The sequence below is a fragment of the Talpa occidentalis genome, unplaced genomic scaffold (assembly GCF_014898055.3).
Source record: "Talpa occidentalis isolate TD23 unplaced genomic scaffold, MPIMG_talOcc4v2.1 talOcc4.9, whole genome shotgun sequence".
Taxonomy (NCBI): Eukaryota; Metazoa; Chordata; class Mammalia; order Eulipotyphla; family Talpidae; genus Talpa; species Talpa occidentalis.
Window position 1 is genome coordinate 114,283,871 of NW_023605305.1, and position 19,549 is coordinate 114,303,419.

General features: G+C 45.3%; 1 long non-coding RNA gene across 1 annotated transcript in view; it reads left to right on the top strand.

Annotated features, from left to right (window-relative positions):
• The first annotated feature begins 616 nt into the window (after nt 1-616).
• LOC129145222 (uncharacterized) overlaps nt 617-19,549 on the top strand; it is a 56,320-nt gene continuing 37,387 nt past the window's right edge. The window contains exon 1 of the long non-coding RNA XR_008550448.1: nt 617-873. This is a non-coding gene — a long non-coding RNA (uncharacterized LOC129145222). The remainder of the gene's footprint in view (nt 874-19,549) is intronic.

Below are 19,549 nucleotides of genomic sequence, written 5' to 3' on the forward strand. Positions count from 1 at the left end.
CTCAGGTCTACGCTCAATTACGCAAGTGAAGAAAGACCAGATCCTCAGGGAACACGTTTCTCTCTACTATAAAGAAGAGAAGCCAAACATTCAACCGAAACCGGGGTCCTGGGTGCACCCACTCTCTCCACGCGCCCCCCAGCCCCAAGCTGGTGGGACTTTGCTTTTTCCTTTGTGGGGTCATTCCTCGCCCTCTGCGGAGCGGCCTGCCCCGGGGGTCTCTGCACACGTGCGTGGCCGCTGCTGGCTCTCCAGAGGGCTCACCTCTCTTCTGCCATTTTACCAGGACACAGGAGGCGGCTTCGCTCTCCCTGCATTTCTGTCCCTGCCCCCAGCTCAGCCTAGCTTTTTCCTGTGTAACTCCACCATACAGCAGCAACTAGCTGAGCTGCTGCTTGCGAGCGAGCGAGCTAGAGAGAGAGAGAGAGAGAGAGAGAGAGAGAGAGAGGCTGCATGCAGCTAGGCCAGGCCTGCAAGCCTGCCTGTCACTGGAGAGTTTTAGTTTGCATTCAGAAGAAAGGGGGAGGAGAAGGTGGAGGGGACCAGTGGGGGGGCCACGGAGAAGGGAGGGAGAATGTCTTGTTTGTGGCTTGTCAGCAATTGCTGGAGACAAGCTTCCATGTGTGAAAGCTACTTGGCATGAATGCCTGGGCCGTACCAAGTGTCAGCGCAGCGAGGGGGAGTCAGAAGAAAAACAGATCAGACCAGAGCAGACAATAGGCCCCTAAAGTGTTCCCCCTAAGTTGCTTTGATGTTGTCCTAGTGTCTTGATACCGGGAGGCCAGGGATTGCAGGAAAAGGGTCTTTTTTGTTTCATTCACTTTCCCCCTCAGTTTCTGAAATGATTCTCCAGAATTTCTCCTCATAAAAAAGGTAAGAGCCCCAACAATCCCTTCCTCGGCGGCAGGCGGGCTTGCCCGTGCCTGGAAGTGGGGGTCTCGCCCCTGCTGCTCAGGGGGGGCGCGGGGCTCCTGCTAGTGGAGCTCGCGCCTCGCCCGCCCTGCAAGTCTTCCAGGGCGCGGCTGGGGCTGGCCCCTCTTTCTAGGGAACCCCAGGAACAGGATCGGCGCCTCCGGGCTGCTGGGGGAGCCCGAGTGGATGCAGAGGGTGGGAGGCGGCCGAGCGCGCGAGCGAGAACCGGCGAGGGAAGCCGGGGCTGGAGGCGCGAGGCGGAGCCGGTTCCGAGCCGGCCCGGAGCCCCAGGCCCCGGGAGCGGGCGGCGGGCCGGGGTTGGGGGGGCCCCGCGGGCGCCCCGCGATGCAGGAGCTTTGTGTGCGGAGCGTGTGCGCGCGTGTGCGCTTCCCACGCGCGGCCCGGGGCGCCTGGCCGCGCAGGGGGGCGCGCACCCCGAGCCCCCGCACCTGAGCCCCGACTCTCGGGGAGGAGCGGCGGGCCGGCGGGGAGGGGGCGCGGGGAACTCTGCCGCCAGGCGAGCCAGAAACTTTTCCAGCCCCGGGGCTGTCTCCGGCGGCAGGCGCTGAGCGGGAGTTGCGGGGCGCCCCGGGCCTCGGTTTCCCCATCTGCAGCACCCGGGGGGTCGGCCGGGGAGGCTGCGCGCACCCCGGGGCTGGGCCGCGCAGAGCGCAGGGTTCTGTCCAAAAGCGGGGAGAAATCCTCCGCCAGAGCCTGCGGAATCCGGGCAAGTGTTATCATTATTCTTGATCATCCTCGTCGTGATAATAAAACCATCATTTAAGACCCTGGAGACAAATAGACCCGGGGACACAGATCAAATGTCTGCGCATTTCTAAGGGAACAAAAAGCCTTTTTCCACCTGTTGGCTTCTGTCTTTTTCTCTTGTGTCTTTTCGTGAGATTTATTGGCCGATTTGTCCAGAGAATGGGGTGGGAGGCGTCGGGTTGCCCGGTCCGCCTCCCTCGGACATATTTTTTTTAAAAAGAAGGTCAATGTGAGATGCTCGGGAGGGAAAACGTGGCTCCCGGGAAGAGGAGTTTCTTCCGAGCTTGCAGACACATCTGTAAACTCTACCTTGGAGGTTAAAGATTTTTATTGTGGCTTTGAGAGATTAAATGAGATTTATTTACAATTGCTGTTTATCAGAGAGTAAATACCTCACTGTGGGTGTGAGGGGAAGAATGTGCAGCCTGTTTACTCGCCCGGCGGTTTGTGGATAAAACCTCTTGCTTGTTAAAGTGACATCTTGAGAGATGGGAGGAGAGGGCGCAGATCAGGGTCTAACATGGTCGTTCTTTTTTTTAATTTTAAGAAAAACGCGCTTGTTTCCTTAGATGGTGGATTTTCTCGCCTCTCTTCTTCCACGGCGATTGTTTCAAGGTTCTCAGTTGTAGCTCTCTTTGAATTCTCTGGGGGCATTTCGCTTTCTTACCTAATTCTAGGTTTTCTGTGACTCTGCTACTTGTCGAAAAAAATCTGTAAGCGCCTGGGAGGCTGTGCCTTCTCCCATTCTAACTGCAAATGTTTATCAGGCTGACTGCCCGTGACAGCTAGAGATGGAAGCAGGGGCTGTAAGAATATGAGGATATTTACGTCCTTCCCACAGAGGCCTGGAGGCCCTGACTTCTGGGCGTGACAGAGGAAGAAGGAAGGATATTTATCGGCCTGGGTCTGACAAGAACCCCCCCCCCCCCCCCCCCCCCCCCCCCCCATCATGTTTCATTAGGACAGAGCTGTCCTGCCTGCCCATTTTAAAACTTAATTGCTTTCTACTTTGGAAGCAGAAGATCTCACCATGGTTTGTTTCTGGCAAGATTTTAGGGTCCAGATATCTTCCTAGCAGAACCACAAAGTAAAAGGCTATTTGTCAAGTTTTAAATGGACACATGGGGACGCGAGGGCCCAGGTAAGAGCCCCAGTAACATGAGGCAGCTCCATGAAGCTGCCCTGGCCTTCAGCCACAGCTGGGGTCCCCGGCCCCGCGGGTCACCTTGCAGGCCACCCTCACCTGGCCTCCACGCTCGATTTTTGCACACACTTGGGTCTGTCCAAGGTGGGCATGCTCAGGCCTGGTCAGGACACACGGCGCAAACTGGCCTGTGTGACAGCTTGATTTTGTGTGCGTTCACTCGTGTACTCACTTTTTATTCCACTTATATTTTAGGGGCATTTACTAGGCACCGGGCACTTTGTTGGGAATGAAAATGTAGGAAAGAACGAGGCAGATGCGCCCTTTGCAGTCTGCTGCTGTCATTAACATGAACCACATAGTTAAAGAAGTGAGTAATTATAACACTGATAACGTGTATCGAGTGGCATGCAGATACTAGAGTGAAGGACAGAAAGCCGTCTACCTAATTAACCTGAAGTCTGTAACTAGACAGAAGCTAACTGTGCTCGTCTCTTGGTGGCTGAGTTCTTGCCACAGCCAAGCCCCCGTGCACTGGCGCCACCCCACCACAGAATGCCCCAGCACCTCCAAAGACTGCGGAAGATGCTCTGTTTCCGGTGCTTTCTCTCCACTAACACAACGCGGCAGAGGCAGAGATGCTGTCCGCTAGCCATTTCCACCTGTCCTGTTACATAGCTTCACGGGAGTCACCAGCCTCTCTGGTCCTTATCTGCATGGTTCAAAAATTGGAGGAGACCAGTCGGGGCTCTGGAGTCCCTTCATGTGCCCCTAGTTCTTCCAGTTGATACTAAACACTTGGATGCAGAAGATACTCTTGTGCTTGCCATCTTGAAACCCCAAAGACAACAACAGTGTAACAAAATGGCTTTTCCTTCCCACCCCCCCAACAAGGACCCGTAGCTATAAAGAGAAAAATAATTCCGAAATCTCTTCCATGGTCCCACTTCGGAGGGGTTACTAAAGTCTTGCTGCTTTGAGGAGGCCAGAGCTAGGAACATCCCAGTCTGTCCAACGTGTGGCCTTACTTGGAGAGAATAAATGACTGCAAGGCCGGTCGTCTCCACGGAGGCAGATTTGTGTTCGTGCTTGTATCACCCTTTTCTGCATTGTGTTTTTCCTTTAGTCCTCAGAGGCGTGTTTTCTTCAGTGTTGTCAATCCATCTTTTCTTTTTTTCTAGATTAATTTAGTAGTTTGAAGCAAAGACAGACATGCCCACCCACACATAAATCATAGGTTTGATGCCTATACTTTGGGAACCCACACAGGTTGTGTGGTTAAGCCCTGTGATGAGTAAAATGAGAGTCACCGCTATGCGCGCGACGTTGTCACACACAACACAGAGGAGCACCAGCCGCTGCAGCAGCCCCACCCGGGCTGCCACCGTGATCTGCATTTGGCACCTGTGGCCACTGCCTCCTCCTGCGAGCACATGATGCCATTTGCAAGTGTTTGATCACTTCCGGCACAGCACCCCCCACTCCATGTGTCTGCTGCTGGAGCTGCCTCTGAAAGAGGCCACCTGAGTAGGCCCAGGGGGAGAGTATTCTGAAAGGGGGGTAAGAAGTGAACAAAACAGGGGCTGGTGGGCAAGGAAGATTTAACAGAACGAGGGGCCCGGGCAGCAGTGCTCTGGCTCATTCTTAACTCTGGGAGATTAAAGATGAAGGCTGGAGACTTCTAGAAGGTGCAGTGTGTGGGTCTGTGTATAAATAAAACTGTTTGTGCCTTTAGACTGAAGGTAAAGCCAGCTCAATGCACAGGACATGCCCCCAACTCAGAGGTTATTAGTGGCCTGTATGAAGTTTTATTAGAGAGAATTTTGTAGAGTTTTATGAGGCTCCTCCCAAGAACCCATATATAGACGATATAAAATGGAAATTTTCTCCATTTCTTTTAACCCTTGGCATCTGATGCACTTTCAAGTGATACCTTCTTAGCCCCCTCCTGTAACAGCCCTATGAGTTAATTAATATTGCCATCCTTCTGTTCCATTCGAGGAAGGGGGTGGGACTCAACCAGACACTCACAAGAAAATAAGGGGCAACACGGCAGGACGATTAATTCTCCCTTGTTGGGTCAAATCCCTTCAAGAGACAGGAAGCAAAGAGGCGAGGCGACCAGCACGATATTTAGGTCAAAGACACTGTGTTGACAGGGCATTAAAATAAATGCCTTAGCTTCGGTCCCATTTTTAAAGATTGAGATTTAAATGTTAATCCAAAGAAAGGGATTCCTGAATATAATTTAATGACTTTTTTTTGGAACAAAGTACGTTGGACCAGGTTCTGTTTTTGCCAGCCTTGACCTTGAACTCCCCATTCTAGGTCCTGGACTTCTGTGACAATGAGAGGATGGGACAGAATCGTCTCGAAGAGTCCTCCCAGCGCTGTTATTCAGTATTTCTCTGATTTTAGGAACAGGCTTTTCCATGAATCTGGTCTTGGCACCTCCCTATACAAGGCCCAATGCAAGAACCATGGTTACCAAAGGGGAAATAGGAGTTTTGTGGGGATTAGAGGTTTAGTCCTTACACAGTCATACAAAGTGTTGGCATTTTGAAGTGAAAAACATAATAGAAAAGAAGTGAGATTTTAATTTATGGATTTTAAGAGAATTTGCCAGTCAGCATGCAGGCACATGTGCAAGGAGACTAAAGAACCATTTTCCAAAGAATAGGCTGTTTTGAATGCATGTCTTCCTGTATGATAAGTAGGAATTTAAAATGGACGGGCGCTGGTACATCTCTGAGCTTCACTATTCTCACGTGCTTTTTCATAGAAATTGTGCTGTGTCTTTTTACATCCTGCTTACACATTGTTTTGAGGATGTGAGGGACCAGTTGAAGCAACTGGGGTGTTAACGCGACATGCTGTGTGTTTGATATTATGCTTTGGGGGGTGATGAGGAGACTGACAATCTTTATGACACACAACTCTTGCAGGTGCTGCTGGAGACTGTGACATGGTGTTCTGCGTCTGTGTGTGTGCGTGTGTGTGTGTCGTGTGCGCCTGTAGGATGTGAGTAATAAACTGCTCCTGAAATGTGGCCAGGAGAGGGGCAGAGAAGGGAGAATGAACGATGCTTCTATTAATCATGCTATGAGGAATTCCAAGCATTATTCATTTGAAATTGGTTAAACCTCTGAGAAGACATAATTTTAACATTTTACATGGTAGTTCTTAATGCAATATTTAGGACTCCAGAGTAAAGTCTTCTGCTACGTTTTAGGAATATCCTCTTGCTTGTTGCAAGGAAGGCCCGTGCAAGGCTGCTTTGAGATTAAATCATGGACCCTCTTTGAATTGGTCTTATTTCTGTATGAAAAAAAAAAGTATGTAAGGTAATTACCTTCTAACAGGGGAAGGGAATTTTGAAGACCATCTATAGTAATTTTTTGCTTATATTATTCCTTTATCATGGCTGTTTAAAATTCCTGACATCGGCTCTCTGGCTTCACTTTATAACAACCCTGAAGTAGATACATAAGAGAAATGTATTATTGACTTTGAAGACGGGAAAACAGGAATAGGTTTATGAAGTGGCATAACCAGGAAGCTTTTTAGCATTTAAGAATATACACTGTGGAAAATATCTGAAATATTTGGTTATTGATGAATGCTAAATATAGAGGAAAAGAAACTCACATTCTACTTATTATTGCTGGTGATCTAATTTTTAGTGTTCTAAGTAATCCTCAAAAGTATTTTTATGGTAGTCACTTAAAGATTCAAATGCTTCTAAGCTAAGCTTTGGAGGACTTTAGTAATTTCCACAAAATTCATAATCAGTCTTTTTTTTTGAGAAAAAAATACACAAACTCAAAGTAAACTGTAATGGCAGTCAAGCCAACATTTGCTCTGAAGAGAAACTTGTGAACCTCTGGGTGGCTTTATCTGGTCTGCTACTAGGTATATTCGGCTTCCCGTTATCCTTGGGACCTGTGTGGTTAGTGTATGTCTAAGAAGGAAAATTTTGCTGAGGGCCTATGGACAAGGGGCATTTTGAATATGGGTCAAACACCCACTTTCTGCAGGGATGCCTGTCTCAGAGGCCCACTATACAGAAACCCGTAACACAGTGAGGTGCTTAAGGCAACCACAGTCTAAAGAAGGTGGGATTTGAGCTCTTGTGCTAAGGCCCAGGCCTCATCCTTTATAAGCCAACACCCAGTGTTCCTTCGAACCTCATCCTGGGCATTTCTTTCTGGATGCTTCTTAGGCCCAACTCTTCCTATCTGCTCCATTGCTGCTGGGCTGGGTGTACACTTATCCCAGTGGCTGGTGTCTGCCTCCTCTCTGAACGACAGCTCCTCCAGGCTCGAGGCTCTCTTTAGTTTTTGGAACAGTGATACCTAGCATGGGGTGAAACAGAGCAGGGAGCGACAAATGCTGCTGGACGAATAAACAATTCACGTTGAAATACAGCTTATTCATAAGTTTAAACGCAGAAAGACTCTCATGCAGCAATCTTAAATGATACAACTTTATGTCCCCCATAAAAAAAGGACATTTCTTAGAGTATTCACCCTTCCCCCCTTTTGCAAGGAATAAATCACCCCATTCATAGCAAATTGTTTTCGTATCTGAGTCGTCCCTTTCCTTATGCCCACCGTTCTCCCTAAATCTCATTTGTCATATTTCCTATTTTGGATTTTGTGGTCCCCTTACCCAAGGGTTGTTTTTTTTTTAACATATCAAAGAATCGCAGATGATAAATAAGATGGTGGAGTTTGTCTTGGTAGCAGATAGTTGCCGAAAAGCAGTTTCTTCTGTCTCAGAAACGGGAAAACAGAGATCTTTAAGGAAATCTGGACAAGCAAAGAATATTAACACTTGATTCCAGGACTCTGCCGCTGTGACCCATTTGAAACAAAGAAGAGGTTAATAAATTTAGCTTTACTCTTCTCAAAATATGCTGCAAAAACCGGGCTTCATAGGGCTATTTGTTGTGAGGATGCACGCAGACTGAACTAGAAGGCGCTGAGGCAGCTCTTGTAGCAATGCCATTCATTCACGGCGAGTTTGCATTCCTTGGGCCCTTTCTGTGACCTGTTGGTCTTCTAGCTGGACTCTGAGTCACGTCCCTCAATTTCATAGCTATCGCTTATCCCTAACGTTGCGTCTTTGACTTGCCAAGACCCTCTCCACCCCAACTCCGTCATGGCTGCTTCCTCATGACACTTTCCTTATATTCTTTCACTTGTAGTTTTCTCTGATAATTGCTTTATTCTCTCAGAATTACCTAATTCAGATTCCCAAGAAAGAATCCAATGACCCCAACACATCTTTGCATTACCACTCTCATAGGTCCCTAACCAGACTATGGTTGGAGTTGCTAGAAAAATGTGTCAAAGCCGTACCTCTCTAGTCCAAGATCCTGAAACTGAGGGAGGTGGGTAGGTCAGGGGCTGGTCTCTTGATATGAAACTAGATGGCCTTTTAGTAACAACTATGGAAGGGGCCATCTTTCCTTCCGTGTAGCTGGCAACAAGTGTACTTGACATAGCTAACATAGACCCATTATGGAAGTCTAGGAAATTAAGCATAACCAGGTTATTAAAAATTCAAAGGTTTCATGGATGACAATGAGTATAACTGAGCTAAGAAGAACCTGAGAACAAACAGAAAATTTATAATCAGGAAAAAATTGGGAGGAGGAAGTTTGTTAGAGTTAGTTCTTAGGTGAATGACTTTTTTTCACACATTTATTAAAAAGCAAGAGTAGGTGAGTAGTAAGAATAAGATTATATTGACATGGATCCCAGAGACTAGTTTAAAAAGCAATCAGAATCCTGGAATTGGGGATCAGGGAGAATGTAAAGAGGAACCCAAACTCCTTAGGGGGTTTCTGCCTTTGCTTCCCTCCTATAATTTCTTCTTCTAGTTTTCTATGCTATATTTGATCCCTCTTATCGTATGTTTCTAGAACAATCTGTCTCAAACTAATGACATGACCTTGGGTTGGTTATTTATTCTCTCTGAAACTCAATTTACTCATCTGTAAAACAGGAATAATGATTATTATTTCAATAGCTTATTATGGGAATTAAATCAGATGGTATAATATATTTAAAGTGACTTGGACACATTACCAAAGACATACTGGTGCTCAGTCAATCGTAGTGATTATTCCAGCACGTAGGAAGGAACCATCAACAGAACAATGTGTTCAGTAAAATTTTACTTGTTATATCATGCATTCCTTATAATAATCCTAAAAGATTTGTATTACTGTTTCTACTTTATGAAACATAATAGTAATATTTAATTATTTGCTATGAGCTAGACCCTTTCATGCATTATCTTACTTAACCAAGATAGGTGAGATGAATGTCTGCATCTCACAGTGTAGGGAACTGAGGTCTAGAGTTTAACTTGCCTAACTGGTAAGTGGAGACCAGAACTTGTGTGAGAGTCTGTCTACCCTGCGGCCAGGCCCACATCAGCGTTTTCCAGATTCACATAAGTGATGAATGTGAACACGACTGACTCATGAGCAGATCCTTCTAGGGGAGCACTTCCGCTGTTCACTACCCAAGATTTGTGCTGACTGGATGAAGGATAGTCAGAGGTACACATCTACCTAGCTGCCTCTGAAGCTGGCGCCATGATTAGACAGCCAAGGGCAAATTCTGGAAAAGGTTCCCAGGGAAATTTTAAGATCTCTCAGGCCTGACCAAATGATGTAGCCGACAGGTGTTGAGTATCTGCTGTGGGTCAGGCAAGGAAAAATAAGCTCGGTGTAGTGAATGCGAGACGAGTAAGAGCGAATCCCTCCCTTTAAGGTGCTTTCATTCTCCTGGAGGGAGATAGATGTTCACACAACTAATAATAAAGCATACAGAAATGCACCAAGGTCATGTGGTAGATCAGAGAGAAAATAATTAATTCCGTGGTAAAGGGAATGGTGGTGGGAGGACCTAGGGAAGCTTCATCCTGGAGACGACCCTGCAATGGGAGTTGAGGGGACAAATACAGAAGTACTGGGAGTCTTCTGTAGTTTCCTTTTCTTCACATGAGATTTTTATGAAGGCTGGTCTAAAGCAACTAACTACTGCAATCATATGTTGACTGATAATAGTGCTTTCAAAGATTAGGTTCCTTGACTAAAAGTAGACAGCTATTCTTACTAAACATACAAATATATTGGTGTTTCTATCAAGGGAGACGGAAAGTGGAATTCTTTGTTCTGTGCATCCAACATAGATGGTTGGGAACCCAGCAATCCACAAAGCCCTGCAAGTCCTTCAAGCGACCGCATAATACACAGTATCAGTATTTGACTACATTGTGTGGTATTGAATGGTTCTAGATACTGGCAAGTGAGTCATTTATCTAGTCACTGGAGATTTCAGTCAGTAGTTGGGAATGCCCAATTTTCCTTGCATACAATACTAGACCATTTAAAAAAAAATTGGAGGCAATTCTAATGTAAAACATTCTGTCTTATCCCTATCAGTATATTCAGATCAGTATTCTGTGTATTTGGATTATTGTTTCTGGTTGGTAATTAAATGGAGCCTCCACATCCTGATCTTGTTTCAAGAGGCCAAGTAGACGCCTTCTGTATACAGAGGATACCCACTTGCAGTGGGACTGTACAGACTCGTCTTTACAGAGTAAGGGAGAAATCCGGCTAAGGTCTCTTGGTTTGGTTTGGTTCTTTGTCAAGTCCGCTTCCCAGCATTCTGCACATTACGTTCAGGTTTCCTTAAAGGTCTGGTGCAAATGTCACTTTCCTAACGAACTCTTCCTCAATCCCTAAAGCCTGAGGACTCTCTCTAGTCCCCCACTGTCCTTGTCATCTGGAACTTTCCTTAGAGTGATCATAAGAAAAGCTCACTACCACAGAGCCCTACGTAGGTGATAAATAGGGCTGAGCTTTAATTTCTACTCACCTTTGCAACCCCCAAGAACACCCCAAGGGGCCCCTGCCTTACTCAGTGGCTTTGCTGGGTTGGCTTTGGTGATGAACATTGATGCCTGGACCCCAGAGCCCTTTTTGAAAAGAAACATTGCCTTAAAAAAAAAAAAAAAAGCATCTTAATTGACTTTGGAATGAAAGAAGCCATGTAATATAAACAAGCATTGTAATTTTCATTAATAAGGATCATTAAAATAGCATGAACTGATAGAATCCTTCCTTTGCTTGCTTTCACTGGCAGAGTGGGCAGATTTGATAAACTAACTGGTCTTTTCCATCTCTGATATCTATGATTCTTTGAAATTTTATGTAGACAAGTGCAAGCTAATGTACACTGGAAGGAACAATTGGAACAGCTCATACTCACTGATGGGCTCTGAATTACTCTACTTCTAAGTGCTCAGGAAAAAGATCTCGGATTCATTGTGGATTGCTCAATGGAGACATCTGCTTGCTGTGCCGCAGTCAGGAGCGTGAATGAGCTATAATAGGCTGTATTAACTTTGAGAATGGGATAAGGAATAATGCAGAAAATAATATAGTGCACATAATTTGGCATTGACTATTTCTGTAATTACAATAAAACATTTTAATGATATACATTGATGTTATGACTTCACCTTAAAATCAGAATTCAGCTTTGGGTCCTTTCATTTCAAAGAAAACAAAGCAGAAATACAAAGGATCCATAGAAAAACAACAGACTGTCTCCAAGACATACAAGGGATTTGCCTGCAATGAGAAACTGAAAAGACAAGGACATTTTAATTTGGATAAAGAGGGGGAAATGACATTGTATAAATTTATTTAAAATTAATGAAAGTTTCAGAAAATTGCTAGAGCTGGCTTCTGATTATCGCTGGTAATGGAGGTCAGAGATAGGCAGGATAATTGAAATCCCTGATAATCTCCAAGCTTCATTTTAGCTATTAGTTGCCGTGTCCTGTCCTATGAAAAGTTTTAACAGATGAGCAATTACAAGACACAGCAGCCCAGGGTTTGTGCCCTAACAATCCCTGAGCGAGGCAGCCTGGGTATTGGGAAGGCCATGGGATTTGGAATTACACAACCAAGGTTCTGCTCCCTGCTCTCCGTGTATCATCTGTGTAACCTGTATATCACCTGCGTAACCTCATCGATGAAATGAAGATACACGTAATAATTGGCCGTGGAGGGCAGGCTGTGTGGTCTGATGTTAAGTGCTGGTAGTTAAGTTCTTTCCCATTTGGCCGATGGTCTCAAGAGTGGACATGGCCTCTGGCACCTGGGGCTTCTACTGCACATCTTCTTCTCTTGCTTATATTCATAGCAGAGATTTTAGAAGACCTCTGAAACATTTCCTTTTTCTCTAGACTCATCTACAGCATGCCTACTCCCTTGTTCCTGGAAACCCTTGCAATAATTTGGCATATATTTTGATGCATGCGTGATTATCCACAGGTCCTCTCCTATAATTTTCCCATGGAAGTGAGATGTGCCTACTCTGGAGCGCACCCTCATTTATTTTTACCTCCCAGATGGAGATACTGAGGCACAGACAACTTGCTTAAGGTCACACAGCAGTGACAGCAGATTGAGACAAACATCTGCTGTCTTGTCCCCAGTTGGTTTACAAAGTCTGGAAAACTGACTGACGTGACTATGCTGGTCCTTCCTCTGGGCACAGATGACCTTTCCAGATCCCCCGGGAACTCCCGGTCCAGCCTTGGGAGTGCACAGGGCCGGACTCACCTCCTCCACCGAACTCGGCTGAGGTGCTCCTTCCCCTGGAAGAGTCGTCTTGTCTGTCTGAGCGCCTGTATTATGGCTCTTAACATATTATTATGTTAACAACAGTCGACACCCTTACACCCTAGTCAATTAATAGCTGGTGATTTAGTTGAACAAGTTAGTTAAAGCAGGAATCATAGAAAATGATGAAACCATTCCTTAAGCCTTTATTTCGACTTAAAACATCCCTGAAGTTTTTGATGTAGGGCCAAAGCCCTTCTTTGGAGTTTGGTGCCTCCCTTTCGAGTCCTGCATCCTGTTTCTTGGATGAGCCGTGCCGCCCAGCCTTTCACAACAATTTAGTCTTGGTTTCTTTAAAGTGGAGCAAGATCTTAAAGACATCTGTGAGGCAATCAGAGTTTTCCAGATTTCATGGTGTTTTATAGCTGGTTCTTCCACGCCTAAGTTGACAGCACATTTTGAGAAACTCACGTTTAGTGTGTCTTTCCCAAACATTTCATTTAAATCTTGTAGATACTAACCCTAACCCTAACCCTAACCCTCGTGTGTACTTAGCTTTCATCACTTGAAGTAAGTTGGATTGAATGGTAAGGACCATGACAAGAGAAACCGACATAAATAGGTTTGGGAACACACACACTACTTGGTGAGCAGACAAGCCACTGCTGGGAATATGAGGCGCAGCTGGACAGAGCAGCCTGGTCAGAAGGAACAGAGACCCCAGATTAAGCAATCGAGTGCCAGTCACTTCACAGAGTCCCTGTTCAGTATGAATTCTCTTACGTGTCTCTGGCCTAGTAGATGAATGCCTTGAAGGCCTACCTTCTATCTTTCTAGTTAGACCCAGAATCTATATGGATATATAGTGAATAAATGTCAATAACTAGTAATCCACCACACCAACAAGAAAACTTTGTCCCGCACATCTCCCGGGAGACCCGGAGTCTAAGCAGCAATCCACTATCAGGAAGTTGGATCAGGGAGAGAGAAAGAGCTAGCAAGTGAATTTGTAATATTGCTGTAAGATAAGCCGAGCGAGTCCATCAGAAAGTTAAATGTAATGCAGTTATAAAGAAGTGGATTTTGTGTAAGATGTAATTAACCTGGGTAACTCACTAATACAACAGAACGGTGAGGCACGTGTTAACATTTTTAAAGGATCAGTTATGTTATATGTAGAAAAATCCACACTTCGAACTGCAGTACCTGGCGACAAAAAGCCTTGGTGATGATTATGTTCAAGGTCAGCCAGGTCAAGAAAAAAATGCCCCTAACTGGTATATCCTTGCAGTGCTGAGATTATTACACGCTTCTAGCGACAACATAAAGCATCTTGAATTGAGCACCAGAAGAGGAAGAAATCAGACCTGAAAGATATTAAATGTGTCAAAAGCATTCCGTGGTCAGCAGTTGGTTTGGGAGATGAGGGTAGAGTATTCGGGGTGGAAGTTATCTTTCCTTCCATCTCTTCCCGAAGATAAAGTCGGCAAATTGTGTTCAATAAATGTCTGAGCCAAAATATACTGAGCTGACAGAGTTGGAAAATTACAGAAAATTTACATGACCCTAGGGAATGGGGTGAGAAGGAACATATATGTGGCATATTCACCTTCCTATATTCAGACTCATACATGTCATATTACACATATGTCATGTATGTGAACTTGTGTGGACCTTCTCGTTAATTTTCCATATTGAAAATCTATAGACCAACTCTCATCGATCATTCTTGAGGGTCTCCTTCTTCCTCAGAATTTGTGAAGCCGTTGTCCAGAAAAGGAAGATTGGAATTAATATGTTGAGCCCTCTTTCTGTTCCAGTCGTTGTGCTAAGTTTTAATATGTTAGAATATTTGAATATGAGTTGCCATTGATTTTTGTAAGACCCACATTACTTTATGTGCTGGTAAGGAAAAAAAAACACACTCCCAGTGAAACTCTGACATGCCATCAATGTTAAATGTGTCTTGATTTCAGAGCCATTAAAACATGAAAAAATGTGCACCTTAGAATCAGCGGGATATGGTATCTCATTTAACCCTCCAACAACTCTTACAGCACCAATATTGCTGCATGAACAAAGCAATTTGCCAAAAGTACAAGAGCAGTAAGTGCCAGAACCAGAGATCAACCCCAAGAGTCTGCCTCCAGAGCTCGTGCCCTTTCTTTCTTTTTTTTTAAAGATTTATTTTATTTATTTATGCATACAAGAGCTGGGGTGCAGGCCAGAGATGTGGGGGATGAGAGGATTCACCAAAGACAGAGTGGGGAGCAGAACAGGAAAACTGACTGAAATACACTGCTGAGGGGAGCAGCGGGGCAACAGCAGAGGTCTGTTGCGCCATGTGGGTCAGCTTCCTGGCTGGGGATTGAACTCATAGCTTGACAGTGCTGAGACTTAACCCCTGCACCACCAGGGAGGCCCAAAGTCCATGCTCTTTCCATGGTGCTCTGCCGCTGGTTGCGATCAGTGCTTGCCCAGAAGTCAGAGATTTTTTTTAAATAATAAAAACTTTGTATTCTACTAAAAGTATTTATCTTTGGACCTATCTCCCAAAGACCTTTCCTGGGGGGAGACTGTGAGTGACCCTGGAATCTCTGACCGCCATGGGCTCAAAGGGTGGCAGAATGTTATTCCCTCTGGCCTGGTTTCCCATCTGCTGCTATGATCTGATGACAACAGTCCCCAGGAGGGCCACGCAGCTCTGAGAAGCACCTGCAGGACAGAGCCATGGGCCCACGGCCCAGTGCGCCTCCTGGGAGCTTCACTGCCACCTACTCAGGGTCCTCGACCTGTCTATGCACATCCTGAGTTGACCTCACTGTCTTAACAGCATGTGGCTCTTCCCATATTTGAAAACAGCTATGAAGGTCCCTCTAAGACTTCTTTTCTCCAAGTCAAACATTCTCAGTTCCTTATAGGACATGATATAGAAATCCCTCTCCCCGGCTGCTATACTGAGTGTATTTCCATTTGTACTTCTTTAAAGAGAGGCATTCAGAACTGACTGCTTTGCTTTATATGGACCAGAGAATTATCACCTCCCTTGCTTTAGGTACCATACTTCCCTTGATATAACCTGTGAGTACATTTGATTTTTCTAGCACCTCACACAGAAGCATAAACTCTTCCTTCCTTTGAAACTGCTCCTTTCCTTTTCTTTGCTCCTTCTTTTTTAACCCATTCTGCTACAAGGCAAGCTGGATTTTGTCATTTATATGTTGAACTGAAGTTGTTTCTGCTTTGATCACTTTTAAAACTCATTTTGTTAGAATTGACTTCTTTAGGATTTCTTAGTTTGGGGGGTTATGTTTGTTTTTGCTTTTGACAGTCATCTCTCCCAATTTTGTAACATCCATGAATGAAATTTTTAAAGTGTGTTCTATCACTTTAATTAAATTACTGCTATACAAGTTGAACAGGAGAAGGCCCTCCCTTTGGGAGGTCACAAGAAATCTGGTTGTTCTGTTACCAATCTACCCCATTGTACCTTCTATTTCTCTATCTCATTTATAAAATTATCAGGTGCTTTATAGGTGCCATCCCATTTAACCTGCACAAAACCCCCACGGGCCAGGTATTCTTGTTGCTGCTATATAAGTAGTCAAGCTGAGCCCACACAGGTTACATAACTTGCCCACAGTCACCTGTTGAGGCAGAAATAGGATTTGTACCCACTTTCATGTCCCCTTGGCTGTACCCATCATGAATAATCCTGCTGACATCTAAAGATTGTGTTTCTACCTTGCTTTCCTGAATTACAGGAAACACTTCTGACCTCAGGGAGCCAAGTGTCATCATAGAAGTGCAGTCTTTTCCTCCTTCCCCTGGAGAAGCACAGGCAGCACCTCACTCCTGTCCAAGGATGGAGTTCACACCCTCATCTTCATTATCTTAGAAACAGATGCCAAAATAGTGTTTGAAAAAGATTTCTTTCTGAATGCTCTGAACTACTGAACAACAGTTGGATCGTTCAGCTCAGGAGCTAGAAACTTGGCCCAGAGAAAACAGAGATTTTAAGAAACTAGTAAAAATCTGGTTACCTAAACTCTTGGTAACAAAGCTCCCGCTTCCTCCCTCCTGCCCCCTGAAACCAGAGTTAGAAAGCCTTCCTTTCCTCAGGACATGCGATGAGGACTTCATAGTTCAGAATAAATCACTACCGTAAAGCTAAACAGGAAAGGAAAAGAAAAACATCATAAATGATGCAGGAAGCCGCCCCTGCTCCTTGACCACAACTGGTGCCCAGCTTGTTGGAGGCAAGAAGGTGTGTGGGCCTGGAGGGGCTTCACCAGGGGCACCGTGCAGGCGGGGGGCGGGGTGGGCACTGTCACAGAGACGGCCTTGGCTGCCGCACGGCTCTCTCAGAGGGGCTGATGCAGGGTGGGGTCCTTCATCTCCCCAGAAGAGCCTTTTCAACTATTAAGAATAAAAACTACTTCACGGGTGCTTCATGTGTCTCAGAAATAACAGATGGTTTGCAACCAAACAATATACCAACACATGTATAATTTAAGTAACTATGGGGACACAGAGTTATCTTGCATAGAGAATCAAGGTCAGCGTTTGATAAGCAATAGTGAGCGAGGAAATGCCGCCTCCTTTCTTCCCAGGCGAATATACCCATTTACTACATAAATAGAAGGTTCTGTTCAGTGGGGAAGTTCATTCAATACCTTTCTTCCAAAGCAAAGTCACTTAAGATAAATGAACTCACCAACACAATTGATTGAGGTAAACCCCAACACACTGATTCAGTCATTCTGGAATGCTAAAATAGTACAATGAAGAATTAGGGAATTAACTGAAACTTTTATCTTTTTTTCTGAAAGGGAACTGCTCAACTCAAAATTAATTGCTAAGGGAAATGGTTCTACATTATTTCCCATAAACCCACCTTGGGGATTGAAGGACTGTGGGTAGTGGGGAGCCACAGACATGGAATCCATGTCCTAGGGCACTGTTAACACAGCGCATAATTTTCAGCAACTCCCAAGTGACTTTTTCTGACATCCATTCCATGTAAAACAATGGAAACCTATTTCCATGCTTATTTGTGTTTCCCGGGAGCCCTTCAATGCCATGGTGAAGATGGAAGGGCTGGACCCTTCTTATTCCCTCTTATGATTATTCATAATTTTCTATGATCATCTTCTGGAGCAAGGCTGCCTAAAAGGAATCTAGATTCATGTATTCGTTTGTTCATTCATTCATTCCACAAGTACTTATTGCTTACCTCCTCTATACCACGTCCTCAGCTTGGTAATACAGGGATAAAAAATGAGTAAGACTCAGTCCTCATCCTCCAGGAGATAATAATCAAGTGGAGACGTAGACGCGTGCACAGATACCACAATACAAAGAGCAACAGAAGGCGTGCTTAAAAAAGGTTGAGGTCAAATCCTATGCGGGTAACTCCAAGTCCACAGGACCAGAGACAGCACATGGAGATGGTCTCATTTGACTCCTGGGATTAACCTTATAGGAGCTCAACAGATGTAACTGGGAGAAGCATCAACTGGGACCCAGGAAACAGTCTAAATCCAAGCAAGGCATGCAAGAAGGGCAGGTAGACCAGTTGGCCGGAGAATAGGGTGCAAGTAGTAAGCAGAGTGTGGGGTGAAGCCAGCCACTGGGTTGATGAATTAGAATTTAATTGTTGAATAGAAAAGTGGCATAAGCAGAACTTTCGTGTTCGAAAGTGGGTTGCAGACGGGTCAGATGGGCCCAGCTAGAGAAGGACTGAATCTGGTGAGAGGCCTGAGGGCTTGCGCTAGGGTGATGGCAGCATCTGTGTATGGAGGGGTTGAGCTTCAGGAATATTAGGGGTGGACTTGATAGGATCTGGTGGCGGACTGGGGCTAGGGAGAGACTCACACGTGACATATAATGGGCCAAATGATGGTGCTTTTAAGAGAAACTGGTGTATGCTCTTGCATGTCTGGACCAGGAGACACAGGATTAGGAGTAATATTTTTCAGAGGCAAATCAAATCTCATTGCAGCCCTGCTCCATCACAGCTGAACGGCCTCTGCTGCGTTTGGAATGCACCCCAAACTTCCTGCCCCGGCCAGCACCAGCTCCAGGTGCTCTGTCCCTGAGAGCCTCATGTCCCAACGTCCTCCTCTGCCTCCATCTCAGCCCCAGTGGCCTTCTTCCAGGCCCTGAAATGCACCAAGTTCATTTTTGCTTTGGGGCCTTTGCCTTTGAGGTCCCCTCTGCCCAGAATACTGGGCTCAGACAGACCCTCTGGTGGCTGACAGCTCTCAGCCAGGTCTCAGGTGAAATTGCCAGCACCTCAGTCTCTCCTAACCCATGAGCTACCCTACCTTCACACACCCCCTCTTTGTCACACCTCTGAAGTGATCTTATTTACATTACTTTGTATCTGTTCCTTCTACCAAAAGTAAGCTCTAAGGGTGTTTCTCTTGCTAATACCTGGATTCCAATAACCAGCACTCAGTCAAATCTACTTGAGGTGATTCACATATAGTTGTTAAGTGAATGAATGGTTGTCATTAGAGGAATGATGTCAGGTAGAGATGTGCATGTGGGATCAGAGCTGGAGAGGGCCAGGACTGACGTCTGTCAAATAAAGAATTATGGTTCCGGGCCTTTTTGATCAAAGGCCTCTTTTCATGATTTCTGCCTCAAGGATCAACCCTAACACCTTCAAAGATTGTCTACTTGGTAGATGAGCCAATGCGCAACCTTTTCCTAAGTAGTTTGTGAATTTCTGTTGAGGTTGCCCAGAGTCTGCAGCACCTGAATAATAATACTCCTTACTACCATTCGCTAAGCACTTGTGCCGGCACTGTACTAAGTGTTTTCACACATTACCTTAGTTAATCCACCTCAAAACCTTATAAAGTAGGTTAAAGAAAGATTTCCTAATGTTGCAGTTGAGGAAACTGAGGCTCAGAAACATTGAATCCCTTGAACAAGGTCAAAGCTGAGGTCCCAGTGCAGCCTGAGTGACTGTAGCACCCGATGAGATAAGGGGCATATGCGGTGGGCGGCGGAGACAGGAATCTTCCTTTGAACATGCGTGTGACTTGGAGAAAGAG